This window comes from Muscardinus avellanarius (genome assembly GCF_963383645.1).
Source record: "Muscardinus avellanarius genome assembly, chromosome: 10".
NCBI classification, from domain to species: Eukaryota; Metazoa; Chordata; class Mammalia; order Rodentia; family Gliridae; genus Muscardinus; species Muscardinus avellanarius.
Window position 1 is genome coordinate 95,429,797 of NC_137796.1, and position 17,199 is coordinate 95,446,995.

The window sequence follows — 17,199 nt, forward strand, 5'->3', positions numbered from 1 at the left end:
ATTAGACAAAGGATATAAATCGACAATTTAGGAGAAAGGAGATACTCCCGGTCTACAAACATTAGAGAAAATCTCCACCTCACTAGGAATCAGGGGAATGCAAATTAAACCAAGAATAAAAATCCCATCCCACACAAGACTTAGCAAGGATGTGGAAGACGCTCTCAGGCACTGCTGATGGGAGAACACACAGCTACAACCTCATTCGCGCATGCGAGTGGGAAAACATACGCAATATTTGTTTTAGTATTGCCTATAATTGCACAAAAAAACCAAAGCAGCCTAAATCTCTGGCCTATTTCAGGCTACTATAACAAAAAGCCATAAACTGGGTGATCAACAAAGGACTTTCTTGCTCGGAGTTCTGGAGGCCAGAGGTATGAAATAAGAGCACCAACACAGGAGGGTTCAGATGAGAACTCTCTTCCGATGGTAAACTGCCACCTCAGGACATCCTAACACGGAGGCCAGCTACCTGGAGCCCTTTTATAAGGCACTGATTCCATTTCTCAGGGCTCTACCCACATCACGTACTTACATCCCGCATGCCCCGACCTCCTAATACGATCACATAGGGAGTTAGGACAGGAACATATGAATGTGAGGTGCAGACACTGAGTCCATCACAAATATCCACACGTAAAAAATTATAAATGTAATACACTTGTACAATGAATTAGCTAGACTGTCAACATGTGTGTCCACATGGAAAAATCACTAAAACAATTATGCTGAGAAAACAAGAAACAAGTTCCAGAGGGCCCTTTTGAATAAAACCAGTTGTAAGATGTTTGTTTGTTTGTTTGTTTGTTTGTTTGTTTGTTTTGGTGGTACTAGGGTTCCTGGAAACCCTTCTACCTCCAGGCTACACTCCCAGAACTATTTTATATTTTTATTTGGAAACAGGGTCTCTTAAGCCAGCACAGCTGGCTTCAAACCTGCGTGATTTTCCTGTCTCCGCCTCCCAAGCGCGGGGATTACAAGCGTGAGCCACCACGCCCGGCCCAGTTGTAAGGTTTTAAGGATATACAAAATTAAACATAGCTAAATATTTATGGATTCTTAAAAAATTTGTAGAAATAGAAAAGGCAAATACTGACTGCAAAATAGTTATCTCTAGTTTTTATAAGGGTTTGGGGGTGGAGGTAGGAAGGAAAGAAAAGAATGAAAGCCAGAAGGGGTGCAAATAGGGAGATTCAGACAGACACAGTGGCGCATGCCTGTGATCCCAGTACTTGGGAGACTGAGAGGAGAAGATTTCAGGTTGGAGGCCAACCTCAGCAATTAAGTAAGACTCTCAGCAACCTAGCAAGACCCTGATTCAATAAATAAATAAATAAATAAATAAATAAATAAATAAATAAATAAATAAAGGGTTAAGGGTGTAGCCCAGAGGGAATGCTTCTGGGTTCAATCCCCAGTACCATTAAAAGGGGGGGGGGTTAGGGTGGGTGAGATTCAATTCATTTATAAGATTTTATTTTAGTTCTTTTTAAATAAAATGATCTGAAAAGCAAAGTCCTTGTATTCCTAAGCCAACTCCTACTTGGTCATGGTGAATGATTCTATTAATGTATTATTGAATTCTGTTTGGTATTATTTTATTTATAGTTTTCATCTAGTGCCCTTTTTTTTCTCCACTATATTCTTCAAGATTGGATTTCAGGGTTGTATCATACTTGTGAAATGAATTAGAGGATTTTCTATGCTTTTCTATAGTCTGGAACTATTAGTTGAATATAGAAATAATCTGCTACTAGAAAATTCGAAGAAAAAAAAACACATTAGAAAAATCTCTGCTTAAGGAGGCTGTTTTAGTTATTCAGTAATACTTTAACTTCTCGTGGTTATAGAATTATTTTTATTCAGATGCATTCCTTTTTTGGTAAGTCAAATTTTGTAATTCATATTTTACAAAAACAAAGTCCAACACTGAGATTCTTTTCATGTCCTTACAGCGCGTTGTACATGGCCCTATCTTGGTGTGTTAATCTCTCACATGCCTTTCAGATCTCCTCGTCATTTATAATTGTATTTGTTTTGCTTTCCCCCTCTTGAGCCAACTCGTCAGAGGTTTATCTGTATTATTAGTTTTCTTCCCACAGCCACCTCTTGGAAACATTTATCACACCTTGAGCTTTTTTTTTGTTTCAGAACCCATGGATTTTTGCCTTTGTTCTTTAGAGGATTTTTCAAAGGTTTTATTTTTTTGATTCCTTTTAAGTGTTTTTGCTAAATTTCATACTTCTGCATTTTAAAGCTAACTTCATTTATTTTTTATTGCCCACAATAAACAGCAATTTAAGGGCTCTGGCTCTATCCCGTAAGTTTTTGTGTGTATGATTCACATCCTCATTATTCTCTAAATGGTCTTCGTATATTTTATTTTGCCTTTGACTCAATAATTTCTTAGGAGATTGTCCCCCCCCTCAATTTCCATATAATAGAAGCTATCCTATCTAATGTGAGAAAAAAAAAAACAGCCTACAAGAACAAGACCAGTGATGTGCCCGGCACCGTGCCTGACATCCCATAAACATTTGCTAAATGGAGCCGCTGACTGCTCATGATGTGAACGTAAAGCCTGGTAATTGTGAGGAATCGTCTTGACTCTTTAGTTAAAATAATAGTCATAAAGGAAGTAGGGAAGAGGCATGGTTTGCTCTCTGGCTCGGCCCACAATAGGCCTGCACAGAGCATCCACGGAGCACATTAACCAACAAGGGAGTCTCGGCTTCACACCACAGGAGCGGCAAAGCTCTTTTGGCAATCAGGGCCGAATCCTCCCACCATCCCCAAGAGAACCGCTGGGGCAGGCACGGTGTATCCTGTGGCCAATATGGAAGCCGTAACTCCCCAGCCCCGCCATGGTGTGTGCACTTCAGGGGAAGAGGCTCAGGTCTGTACCAGTATTGGGAACGGCCTAGGAAAATTTGAGAAAGCTATGATTATTAATATATTTCAAAAATTGGGTGAAGGGCAAATCTATGCAAGGACTTGGTTTCTGCCTAAAAGTAGGCAACTAAATGTAAATTAAACTAGCTAAAAGTAATTAACCAGTCAATAGGAGAGGAGAACTAGGCCTGTCTCTATCTAAAGACAGATCTTAGTTGAGGAGAACTAGGCCTTTATCTAAAGACAGATCTACATGATTGGATAAGCTAGCTAAGATGGTAGGAGGGGTCGACCTTCATGAGAGGAGATACCCTGCCACACCTTGCTGAGGGAGGTACCTTACAGGGTTAAGGGGAGGTACCTTATAGGGACCTCACTACCTCAGAATTACGTAAACAAGATGGAGGTCAAGGGTATAAAAAGTCCGGTCCACGTGTAATCCCTTTGGTGTATTCATTTCGAGTCACCTCCCATGCCATTTTGGCATGGGGCTGTATTTCTATTTTCTGTATTTCTATCTTTTAATAAACTTCTTTAAATCTTCAGCAACTGTCCAAGCTATGCATATTTATTCTTGGCTTAGGACAAGAACCCACAGTAATTTTCTGGTTTTGGTCGTTTTGGACTTTGTTATGAGTTGGGGGAGAGTGTGTCCGGGACCCTAGCAGGGGTCCCCGGGGAACGGTTTCCTCAAAACATATTCTCCCAATCCGCAACAAGGTCAGCAGGCGAGCCATCCCTCGGGGCCAAGCATGGCCCCGCACACAGCACAGCCAAAGCTGCCCAGTGGGAGCTCCTACCAGCTTCCCAAGACACTGGCCCTTCCATGGAGGCCTGCCACAAGCCTCAGGATGGCACTCAGTACCTGCACGTGATGGTAGCTCTGGAACTTCCGCCTGACTGGAACAAGAGGCACCAAAGACTGCAGTACTTCCTCGTGTTGATGAGATGATTGGCATATGGAGCATCCAGGTGACAGGAAGTCCCGCCCCGAAAGTGGGCGGTGCTGTCGGATAGGCTGAGGACCAGGATAGAACAAAGGGCGTGCACACCATGCCTGCCTTCTTTTGCTTTTCTAACTGGACTGCCCCCAACAATTCTCTGAGGAGTTTCCTGGCTTTTTCGTCATCTTGGACAGGGACTGCTTCACTGGTCACATCTATTCTGAGAAGCCAGCTCGCTGGACCCGCTGCTGGTTCCTCCAGCTTTGTAGGTATAGGTGGCTTGTGAGTATAGGTGAATTTGCTAAGTCCTCTTTCATATATATATTTCATATAAATATTTATATACATTTCATATATTCACATATATCTTTATATATTTCTCATAATATATATTATTCTGTTACTCTAGAAAACCTTGATTAATATCATTGTCCATTATAATTTCTTTCAGGAAAACAGGTTCATTATGCTTAAGGGGGAAAAAAGCTAGTTATAATATAATAGCGTGGTAACTATTTTTTAAAACCAAAATGAGGTCAATCTATATGTTAATATAGATGGAGAGTAGAAAATCTGAGAGACAACAAAATAATAGTAATGATAACGTACAAGTGATAGAGTCTAGATTATTTTGTTTGTTTTGTGTTGTGGTACTGGGAATGGAATCCAGGGGCATTCTACCTCCAAGCTACACCCAAGCCCTATTTTATTCTTTTTTTTTTTTTTTTTGAGGGTCTGGGGATGGAACCCAGGGGCATTTGACCTCTGAGCTACGCCCCCTGCCCTGTTTTTATTCTTTATTTTAAAACAGGGTCTCACTAAGTTGCAGAGGGCCTCACTAAGTAGCCGAGGCTGTCCGCGAACCATGATCCTCCGGTCTCAGCCTCCCTAATGCTGGGATTACAAGTGTGCGCCACCACGCCCGGCTCCTATTTTATTCTTTTTTTTCTGAAGATTTAAAGAAGTTTATTAAAAGATAGAAATACAGAAAATAGAAATACAGCCCCATGCCAAAATGGCATGAGGGGGTGACTCGAAATGAATACACCTCCTATTTTATTCTTGAATCAGGGTTTGACTAAATTGTGGAGGGCCTCACTAAGTTACTGAGGAAGGCAAAAACTTACGATCCTCTTGTCTCGGCCTCTCAAGTACTGATATTACAAGCGTGCAACACCATGCCCAACTCTAGATGATTGTATGTGTGTGTGTGTGGGGGGGGGGTACTGGGGTTCCTGGAAACCCTTCTGCCTCAGGTTACACTCCCAGACCTATTTTATATTTTTGAAACAGGGTCTCTTACGCCAGCGCGGCTGGCTTCGAACCTGCGCGATCCTCCTGTCTCCGCCTCCCAAGCGCGGAGATTACAAGCATGCGCCATCATGCCCGGCTAGATTATTTTTAATTAAAACTTTGTTTTCAATCACTAAAAAGAAAAGAAAAAAAGGCTCAATTTCTCCTTTTTTATATATGCTTTAATAAGTTTTCTCGTGCCCACTTCCCTTCAAGCTAATGTTAGCTATTTGATATGTATCTTTTCATGTTTTTCTTGAATTCAAACATTTATCTATGAAAAGTTATATAGAAACATTTTTGTTGTTCTTGTCATAATTCAAAACTAGGACTATATTATACAAATATGTTTTTACCCTCAACAAGAGAGTATAGATATCCCTCTACCTGGTTTCTTTAATATCTGCATAAAATTTGAGAATATGAAATAATTTGTTTATTCAATAATTTTCTACTTTTGGGTATTCGTTTTTGTTTTCAACTTTTTATAACTTATCAGGTTTTTTGTAATAAACATTTTTCTATTGGATTGGCACTTTTATTTCTCTCTGCCAAAAGCGAAATAGCTGAGTCAAAGAGTGAGTATATTTTCAATTTAATAGCTACTTCCAGATTTTTTTTTCTTTTGAATGATGAAAGCAATTCTTATTCATACCAGCAAGGTCTGAGAGCATTTCTCCCACATAATCATAAGCCATGATTATGAATCATTTCATTTTGACCAAACTGATGAATTTCTGAAGAGATCAGATTGTCATTTTTATTTGCATTTCCCCTTCCTCCATAAGAATGAGCATTATTTAATTGGCTTATTGGCTATTTGCATCTATGCTTCTGAAAATTGCCCACTCCTATCTTTTGCCTGTTTATGAGGATTTTTAAAAAAACTTTCCACTTTGCAGAACTTCTTTGTAGATTAGAAAAAGTAGCCCTAGAGTTCTTCCAGGACTTGTTGAAACTATCAAAAGGAGGTACCATAGGTTTCCTGGGATCGCTGGTATAAGAGAAAGCTGAGAGAGGCCAATGCCATTTCGCCACCACATAGAAGAAAATCAATACAAAATAAACAAATCAGAATAGGGAGAAAGAGCTAATGATATTGTTTGAACACCTATGTACAGCCAAACTTGAAGCTGGAAGAGTCTAGCCATTTAATTTCCCAGTTAGGAGAGCCAATAAATTTCCTTTTTGGTGTGCATTGGGTTTCTGTCTCTTGCAACCAAAAGCTTCCTGACTGTAGTGATTCTGTACGTGTTGGGACCATACCCTGATTCTGGAACAAGACTTTAGCATCTAAAAGAAAGGGATTTTCTCAATTCTGGATCTAGGTAATCTTTGAATTGGGCATAGTATTTGGGGTACCCTCCCCCTAGGTTTCCCATTGCATTGCAATCCTGGCTCAGTAGCACACCAAGCCCCTGGGAAGAATTTAGAGTGTTATATTATACTGTTATATTGATCACCAAAAAGAATTTGAGTGTCCACAAATCACATGGTTTATATCCTGTACATTGGCTAGACACTCAAATGAGGCCCAAGGGAGAAAATGTGCAGAGGCCCAAGTCACAAATCATGAGCTACACTTATACCTGTTGGATATGTATGAAAAAGGAGTCCTTGGATCCACAGGTATGCCAGATGACAGGCTAGGGCTTCAAATGCCCGTTTGAAAAACACAGTACTTCCTTAAATGGACTGTGGTTATAAGGTTGATTTCTTTCTCTCTCTCTCTCTCTCTCTCTCTCTCTCTCTCTCTCTCTCTCTGTGTGTGTGTGTGTGTGTGTGTGTGTGTGTGTGTGTGTGTGTGTGATGCTAGAGGTTAATTCCAGTGGCATTACCTCTGAGCTACACCCCCACCAATTTTATTATTTGTTTTTGTTTGTTTGTTTGGTGGTACTGGGGATGGAACCCAGTGGTCTTCTACCTCCGGGCTATACTACCAGACCTATTTTTTATATTTTATTTAGAAGCAGGGTCTCTCTAAGTTGCTGAGAGCCTCACTAAGTAGCTGAGGCTGGCTTGGAACCTGCTCAATCCTCCTGTTTCAGTCTCCCAAGCGCGGGGATTACAAGCGTGAGACACCACGCCCGGCCCTATTTTATTATTTGTATTTGAAACGGGCTCTTGCTAAATTGCTAAGGGTCTTGCTAAGTTGTTGAAACAGGCCTCCAACCTACAATCCTTCTCTCTCGATCTTCCAAGTACTCAGATTACAGACAGGTATCACCATGCCTGGCTCCCTGTCTTAAATTATATATTATGAGATAAGGGCAAGAAGGAAGTAAATAGCTGTTCATTATAAGACTTTGTAAACTCCTTAGCAGAAAAAGACTCTACTATATATGATGTGGGATTTCTATCCCAAAGAAATTGGAGGGCAAGAGACTGAGTGCTAAGAGTTTAAACAAACTTTAGGCATACGACAGAAAATCCCACATAGGATCATCTAGGCATACTATGCACATCTCTAACTACGACGACCACTGTGGCAAACACTAATACTTACTGAGTACCTTCTGTATGCCAGCCAGTGAATGAGACAGGTTTTGTCAATTCCTTCGTGGTTTTTACTCATATAACAACCTAAAGAGGTAGATGTGAGAGTCCAGAAGAAATCAGAGCTTAGAGGTTCTGTCCGGCAGGATAAAGTGGTGTGCTGGAGTCACCAAAACTTCAACCTCTTAATGCCTTCGTACAACCCAAGTTGACTTTTAGTTCATGATGCCACGTGGCGGGGAGCACTCTGCTTATCTCAGGTTAACGGGGTCTCTGCTCCCAGGATCCCTGCAGCAGCAGCAGAAGGCACGGCAAAGTGCACAGCAGCTCTTAAAGTTCACCTGGAATCGACGCCTGTTGCATCTTTTATTTCACCGATCAAACAAGCCTCGTGTCCATATTAAACTTGGAGACGGAGAGAGGGGAGAACTGTAACTCCACTTGTGCCCAGAAAAAGGGAAACCAGAAGTAATTAATTGACGGCAGTAAATACAACCACAGAGCACAGGCTGGTGTAGCCTCTTCCCAAAACAGACATGGGGTAACTGGAGTATTCTGCAACTCCTCCACCTTCGCCAAGGCTCCAAATTAAGACTCGAAAGTTGGAAGTCTCTTAGCCTCATTTCTCCTTTCCCTTGCCCCCCCCCGCCCCATATTTCTTCTCTAACACCTTCCTGTAGCAATTCTCACCTTTTACCAATAGAAAGTTTGGTCTCTTGGGCATGAGACTCCTTAAAAGCCCACGTTTGGTTCCAGATGGGGGGAGGGGCTTTCCAAAGGAAGTTTAAAAACCTTCATTTTGTATTCAGGAATAAATGAGAAGTGGTGTTATTTATAATTGGCTCTCTCTAATTCAGACTAAATGTAGATTAATCCTAATTGATAACACATAAAATTTAATTAAACCTTAATAAAGAACCCGGGGAAGAGTTCTCACTAGATGATATCAATGGTAATGTGGGATGCTGCCTGCTGCAGCACTTGAGATAAAAACACAATCCGTAGAAGTATTCTCAGGGCTTTGTGAAAGTCCAGATACAGGTCATTACCTCAAACACGACATTCATTAAAACTGTTAAAACTGTAGCTACATCTGAGAGATGGCGTTCTCCACACAGCTTGCTGATAAGACGTGTGGCCCACAGAGTTCCGTGTGGCCTCTTTGGCCCTCTCGCCTCTCTCCAGCTGGGCAGAAGGCTGCTCAGCTCCCTGACCTTGAAGCCACCTTGGGTCATGACCAGCAGCTGTTGGCACAGCTTTGGTTCATGGGTTAAGCCCCGCCCACCCGAACATCTCCCCGCAGAAATCCAATTAACACAGCTACATAAACATCACCCTTCTGATCAGTGTTCCCAGCCCAGTAACATTTTTATTTCATGTACTCACGAATATTTTTATGTGTTCAGAAGTGATTGAAAACACATCTTCCATGGTCAATGACTCCAGTATCTAATTACTTAAAACATGAATAGAAGCCCTGGCAGAGAAGGAAATCTGTCTCCCAGGAGCAGAACACCTTCCTTATAAATGGGAGCACAGACACACCGGAAGCTAGCTAAGTGTCAAAGGAAGCAAATCCAGACAAGACCAGGAAGGTAACTGAATAGGAGAGAGGCTGGAGAGGGTCTGCCTGGTCCAGAGGGGCATCCCTTCCTTTACCCACAGTTGCCAGGGGGAAGCATGGGCCCCATGTTGCCAGATGCCTTTATTCTTTATTAGGATTTTTTTCTGGCAGATTTGTATCTTTTTTACTGGTGCATTGTAATTATACATCACTCTGAGGTTCAGAGTGATAAAAACATACATACACACTGCACTAGGTGTGTTTTCCTCTGAATCCTCCCTGCTCCCTCCCAGATGTAATGTTAAAATTAGTAGTAATAACTTTATATATGAACATAGCACTACTTGAACCATTTCCTCATTGATTTTTAAATTTAGATTACAATCTGAAAAGTAAAACCAGATATTTCGATTGGCAGGGATAAAAATGTCAAATGTTTAACTACTTGGCAGGCCTTTGATTTCTCACTTAAAATTTTCCTCCTAAAGCTTTGAGGTCGATCCTTCCCTTTTGGTTTATTCTTTCCTTTAGCGGCTATCCAATGAATGCTTACTAGGCATCAGGTATTGTTCCAGGCCCTGAAGATGGAACAATGAACGAAGGATCCTTGTCCTTGTTGACTCTATATTATAGCAGGAGGAGACCAACAATAAGCAACTAATAGAATAAGTTGAGCATAAGGTGGGTGAGCGCTAAGAAAAGACAGAAAAGTGCAGAGAGGTGGGGGAAATTGGGATTGTGGAGGGGCTGCCCATGGCTACTCGGGTGGTCAAGGAAGCCTCATAGGGCAGGTGACATTGGAGCGGAGGCTCAGAGAGGAGAGGGAGTGAGTCATGGAATATCCAGGAGAGCACCGTAGAATGTGCCTGGCAGGTTCAAGAAATAAAAAATAAACTAGTATCTCTGCAATGGAATTGGGGGGAGCCTTGGTAGGAGGTGGGAAGAGGCTCCATGGAGCAGAGGACATGGGGCCACATAAGGCGCTGGATGAACTTTGGCTTTTAACTAGGTATCCAGTGACTCAGATGAGAATGGTAACCGCTTGGCATGGTGATGCACACCTGCCTTCTCACTACTTGGGGGACTGAGACAGGAAGATTGCAGGTTCAAGGCCAGCCTTAGCAACTTAGTGAGGCCCTAAGAAACTTAGGGAGGCCCTGTCTCTAAATAAAAAAAATAAGATAAAGTGGTATAGCTCAGAGGTAGAATGCCTCTGGGTTCAATTCTCAGTATAAGGAAGGAGGGAAGGAAGGAAGGAAGGAAGGAAGGAAGGAAGGAAGGAAGGAAGGAAATGGTAGCAGTGGAGTTGGTAAGAAGTAGCTAGATTCTAAACATATTTGCAAGGTAGAGCCAATAGGAATACCTTCTGGTATTGGGAAATAAGAAAAATGGAAGACTTAAGGGCAGCTCCCAGCGTTTTAGCTTGACTAGTCGGGATCACAAGTCCCTCTTCCCATCTAATCCCAGATGTTCCTGATTTCTGACAGCCAAAATACCCCACTCATCACCTCCTGTCCTGTAAGAGTGATGATAATGACAATTGCCATTATTTTACTGAGCACTTACTATGCGGCAAAGCATTTTATATGCGCATCGAATTTACAAACTGTTACTTATGCCCATTTTCTCGTGAAGACATTGAGGCTTAGGAAAGTTAAATATTTGTTAAGTTTGCAGAACTAGCAAGTGGCAGAGACAAGACTTAAACCCAGAGCTTTATGACCATGGGGTTAGCAACCATCACCACCACGGCACACTGCTTCTCCAGGCCTTTAACCTTCTAGCTACTCACCATGGGTCAGGCATGGGCAGCATATGTGATTTTGTTTAATCTGTACAATAATCCTATGAAGTAGGCATTCTTTTTCTCAATTTACAATAGATGTACTTTGTTTTTTCTTTTTGTGGTACTGGGGACTGAACCCAGGGAACTCTACCTCTGAGCTCCACCCCAGCCCTTTTCTTTCTTTCTTTCTTTCTTTCTTTCTTTCTTTCTTTCTTTCTTTCTTTCCTTTCTCTCTTTCTTTCTTTCTCTATTTCTTTATTTTTGTGTATAGTACAGGGTATTGAACCCACAGGTGTTCTACCTCTGAGCTACACCCTCAGCCCTCTTTTTTTCTTTTCTTATTTATTTATTTATTTATTGTGTGTGTGTGTGTGTGTGTGTGTGTGTGTGTGTGTGTGTGTGTGTGTTACTGGGGGTGGAACCCAGGGGCTTTTCTACCTCCGGGCTATATTCCAAGACCTATTTTATACTTTATTTGGAAGTAGGGTCTAAGTTGCTGAGAGCCTCATTAAGTAGCCGAGGCTAGCTTCCTGTGCAATCCTCCTGTCTCAGCCTCCCAAGCGCTGGGATTACAAGCATGCACCACCACACCGGGCTCTTTTTTTTTTTAATTTTTAAACAAGAGCTCACTAGGTTGTGGAGAGCCTCGCTAAGTTGCTGAGGCTGACCACGAACCTGCAATCCTCCTGTCTCAGGCTCCCAACTACTGGGATTACAGGCGTATGCCATCATGCCCGACTCTTTTAATTTTCTATGTTGAAAGAGGGTCTCTCTAAGTTACAGCACATTGTCCTTAGATCTGTGATCTTCCTGTCTCAGCCTCCCAAGTATTGGAGTTACAGATATGTACACTGCACCTGGCTTCTTATTTCCATTTTCAAATGGACAGTAATTAAAATCTCCAGCTCTATGCCCCTTATTCAGAAACTGAAATTCTCCAAGGAAATACAGTAGGGAATTCTGTGACTCGAATGTGGTTGGTCCTCCCAAAATTCATACATTGAAGCCCTAGTGCCCATGTGATAGTATTTGGAGATGGGGCCTGGGGAGGTGATCGGCTAATGAAGGGGAGAATCTACCCATCTGGGTGGAACAAGAATCTAAATACATTAACAATGAGAAAGAAAGGCTTAAGACACCGTCTCTGCATTTAGGGAGCATGACTCGCCCCAGGAGGATGATCACTTTCCTATAGCCAGCTGAACACCAATGGTCCAAGTATGTGCCTTTTTTTCAAGGGGCAGCCCACCTGCACTGAGGCCTGGCTCCACAATACACGCATTAAGGAGTCAAAGATGGACAGGAGGAAGCTTCTACAAAACCCACAGGCAATGAGGAACTGGGAAGGCGTATGCATTTCTGGAAATGATTTGCAAGGCTTATTGAAATGCATAGTTACCGCCACTGAGCTGAGTGTCTATTCCCAGTTCTTTTCCTTAAATGTTAAAAACTAAAGACGGTGCTTACCATCTGCTGTAGCTTGAGATCTGCTCCTTCCCCCTCCCCAAGGTCTCTTGATATGGCAGGCCGTGGCTGGCAGTCTCATGCGATACAGCTCACCAGCCCACCAGGAACACCTAGAAGGAGTCAGAACATCCGTCAGCCCTCCCGACCATTGTAAATGTGTAACTCTTGTCTCTCAGGTCATTTCACGCTTACGGACAATCAAGAACCCAGATCCTAGGGTCTTCAGTTTGTCCCTAACTAGTCAGGATCCTCAGACTTCCGGTTATTTATCCACCAAATATTGACTAGGTAGCTGCTATATGCCAGGTGTGGTTGTAGATGAGACGGTGATAAACAATAAAGACACAGGTTCTGCCCTCAGGAAACAAAGTCTAGAAGGGGAAACAAACTTGGAATTAAGTTCACTGGCTATTGGGAAGAAATGTTGAGCACTTCAGGAACATATGATAGACAGACAAACCTGCATCCGCAAAGCATCTCCTAGAGTACAGGATCTTTAAGAAATGACACAGTTGTTGGTTAGTGATGGTGGGGACTGGTGGATTACTCCAAGCGGAAGAATCAGTAGGAGTAAAGGACCTGAGCCAGAATAGAACGTGTCAGGTTGGAAGAGAAGAAAGAATGATAGACCAAGGAAGATGAAATGAAGGTATCAGATCATACGAGGCCCGAGAGTTCATTTTAAGAAGTTCCTTTTGTATCCAGAAGGCAAGGGAGAGATACTAATGGTTTTAAAGAATTCCCTGATTAGATTTGAATTTTTAAAAGATAATTCTGGCCGGGCGTGGTGGCGCACGCTTGTAATCCCCGCGCTTGGGAGGCGGAGACAGGAGGATCGCGCAGGTTCGAAGCCAGCCGCGCTGGCTTAGGAGACCCTGTTTCAAAATATAAAAAAAAAAATATAGGTCTGGGAGTGTAGCCCGGAGGTAGATGGGCTTCCAGGAACCCCAGTACCACCACCACCAAAAAAAAAAAAGATAATTCTGAACTGGGCATGGTGTTGCATGTCTATAATCCCAGTACTTGGGAGGCTGAGATAGGAGGATCACAGGTTTGAGGACAGCTTCAGTAATGTGGCAAGGCTCTCAGTAATGGAATAAGGCTCTGAGCAATGTAGCAAGGCCCTGTTTCAAAAGCAAAATATAAAAAGGTCCGGTGGTAGAGCTCAGAGGTAGAATGTCCCTGGGTTCAATCCCCAGGACCACAAATAACACTATCAATAAAAATGATAATTCTGATGCTATGTGAAGATGGATGGAAGAAAACATGAGAATAAGGAAAAGAAGCATCACAGTCCATTGCAGTAGTCCAGGTAAGAAAGAAGGTGATGGCTAACACATCATGGTGGCAGCAGAAGTGAAGATAGCATCTAGACGTGTTTTAGCTGATGCCACAAAACTCGATAAAAGGTCGCATAGGGTAAAAGAATAGGGCTGATCCCACTTTTTGTGTGTGATACTAAGGATGAAACCAAGGAGCATTCTGTCTCTGAACTACACTTCCAGCCCTATTTTATTCTTTTTTTTTTTTAATTTGAAACAGGGCCTCACTGAGTTGCTAAGGCTGGGCACAAACCACAATCCTCCTGTCTGAGCTTCCCAAGTACTGAGATTACAAGTGTGCGCCACCACGCCCAGCTTGATGCCACCTTTTAAGGATGTTGGTGTCACTAGAGGGATGAGGAAAAATGGAAGTTGTAATGGTTTGGATGTGGAATGCCCCCATAACCCTCATGGAAACAAGCAACCCTGTTGAAAGTGGGGCTTAGCTGTTAATCACAGCAGTGCATAAATCCTCTGTAATGGGCTTATCTGAGTGGTGGCCTGGGGTAGGGTGTGACTGGAGGTGGGTCCCTGGGAGTGTGACCATGAGTATTAAATATGGTTCCTCATCCCCTTGCTGCTCTATATATCTATTTATCGTCATCTATCTATCTATCATCTCTATCTCTCTTGCTTCAAGCCTCCATGATGTGAGGAACAGAGCCCTTGCATTCGTTCTCTCTCTCTCTCTCTCTCTCTCTCTCTCTCTCTCTCTCTCTTTCTTCCTCTCTGTTTCTCACCACCATGACCTGAGATCTGTAGTCCTCCACCTCACATGGACTGAATTAAAAAATCTCCAAGGAAAACGGTGAGCAAATAAATCTTCCTTCCTCTAAGTTGTCTGGTCAGTTCTTTGGATTATAGCAGCGAAAAGGCTGATTGTGACAGAGGCAGAGCCAGTTGATGAGCAAGAGTGATGTTCATTTCTAGACACCCTGAGTTTGAATAAGCACAAGACATTCAAAAGGATGTGTCCAGAGAGAAAATGTAGCTAGCCTTCTATACTCATCATTTTTTTTGTTCTGACTTTCCTTACGTAAAGAAGACAAAGCCAGAAAAGAAGAACTCTCATCCTGTGAGTATCACAAGTTCACGCCACCACTGTTACAGATAAAAGCATACAGAGAAACACATTGCATTTCCAGATGTTTCAGCACCCATTTGCAGCACCTTGGACAGCTCCTCAGAAACTAGGTGTCCCTCAGCCTATCATGCATCTCGCTTTCCACCCTGTCCCTTCCTGCCCCACTGGTGTCCTTAAACACTACTATCTGCACGTCACACGCCTTACCTACAACCTGGAACCCAAACAACACAATCTGAAGTCTTCTTCCATCTGATCCTTAATATGAGATGCCACAAGACCAGCCTCAGGAGAAGTAGGGGCAACAAGAGAGCAACAAAAATCTTTCCAACATCTGACAGCATGCAAAGCGGAGGACACCAAGCAGGGAAAGCATAAGGGAGAGAGAGGAGCCGAAGAAGTGGCAGAGAAATTACTGATGCGCAATGAATCCTTCCAAAGGCTCAAGTTTACTGGGGAAGTCAAGACCGGGGTGAGCTCTGCAGGAGATGAAGTGAGAGAGACTAGAAAAATGGCCAGGGGAGATAATAGGAGGGAAGAACTGTGGGAGAGGACTCTTGATGTAGCTTTCAGGAACACAAAGAACCGTGCATGCTTAAAATGCAGGCTGAGTGTAAGGATTCAGCTTGGAAGTGCACGAAAACACTCCAATAACGGCATTGATTTAGGTCCAAAACTTCTAATTAGGAGATAAAAAGAAAAAGTCAGAGCAGGAGGTAATGTTTTATGCGCTCACATAGCATGATGTTAGCAATACACTCCTTTTTCAAGAGTGGAGGAAAGGACAGCTTGCCGTACAGAATACATAGTATGATTTTGTTTATGTTTGAACCAAAAGCTTTTTAAAGTCAGGAAGAATAAGCCCTAAACTGTTAGCAGTAGTCATCTTTGAAAAGTAGGATCCCAGCAGGAGACTACTTTCCCAGTGGTATTTTCATTTTTTATAACGATGCCGTCTTAGTCTGTTCAGGCTGCTTTAACAAAAATACCATCAATGGGGTGGCTCAGAAACAACAGACATTTCTATTTCTCAGGGTTCTTGGATGCTGCAAGTCTGAGATCAAAGCAGCAGAGGAGTCCGTATCCAGTGAGGGCTCTTTCCTCACAGGTGGCACCTGCTGTGTGCCCTTACTTATCAAAAGGAGAACACTAATTCCATAAGTCTCCATCAGGAGGGCACTAATCCCATTCATTAGGGCTCTACCCTCACCACTAATCACTTCACAGTGGCCCTTTCTCTTTTTTGCAGGGGAGAGAGGTCCTAGGGATTGAACCCAGGGCGGTCTACCTATGAGCTACACCCCCAGCCCTATTTGGAATCAGGGTCTTGCTAAGGTGCTGAGGGTCTCACTAAGTGGCTGAAGCTGACCTCGAATCTGTGATCCTCCTGCCTCAGCCTCCTAGGTACTGGGATTACAGGTGTGGGCCACCATACCTGGTTTCCTATGGCCTTCTCTTAATACTCTTAATACCATCTCTTTAGGGATTTGGTTTCACATTTTAATTTGGGTGAATGTGAACATTCTATACTGGGTTGATATTTGACCAGTATGCAGTGTGTCAGAACAGTGGTGTGAGTTGTTAAAATAGTTAAATAGAGCCGGGCGTGGCGGTGCACGCTTGTAACCCCAGCATTTGGGAGGCTGAGACTGGAGGATCGTGGTTCATGGACAGCCTCAGCTACTTAGTGAGGCTCTTTGCAACTCAGTGAGACCCTGTTTCAAAATAAAGAATAAAAAAATAGGGCAGGAAATGTAGCTCGGAGGTCAAATGCCCCTGGGTTCCATCCCTAGACCCGCAAAACAAAAAATAGTTAAATTAATTAAGTAGTTCTCTATTACTAGCAAAAACCACCATCCAAACTTCATAAGAACCCTTAGCCAATCTACCTGTGATTCAGCCGGTTATAAGTTAATACCAGATATAGTACAAAGCTTCTAGTTTCCCCACTTTCAGGCTAGTGCCTGTGGTTGGAACCAATCCTAATTGTGTAAATAACTATCTTGCTGGAAGAATTTAGAACATTGGTTTTTTTGTTTGTTTTGTTTTTATTTTTTCCCATACTGAGGACTGAACCCAGGAGTATTCTACCTCCAAGCTACACCCCCCAATCGTTTTTTATTTTTATTTTGAAACAGGATCTCCCTAAATTTCTAAGGGTCTTGCTAAGTTATTGAGGCTGTCCTCAAATCTGTGATTCTCCTGTCTCAGCCTCTCAAGTACTGGGATTACAAATGTGCACCACTGATCCTTGTTTTGTTTGCAATTTTTATCATGGTCACAACTCCCCTACCAGATGATATTTACACAAAAGACCAGTTCTTACAGGCTTACCCAAGTTTTAAAAA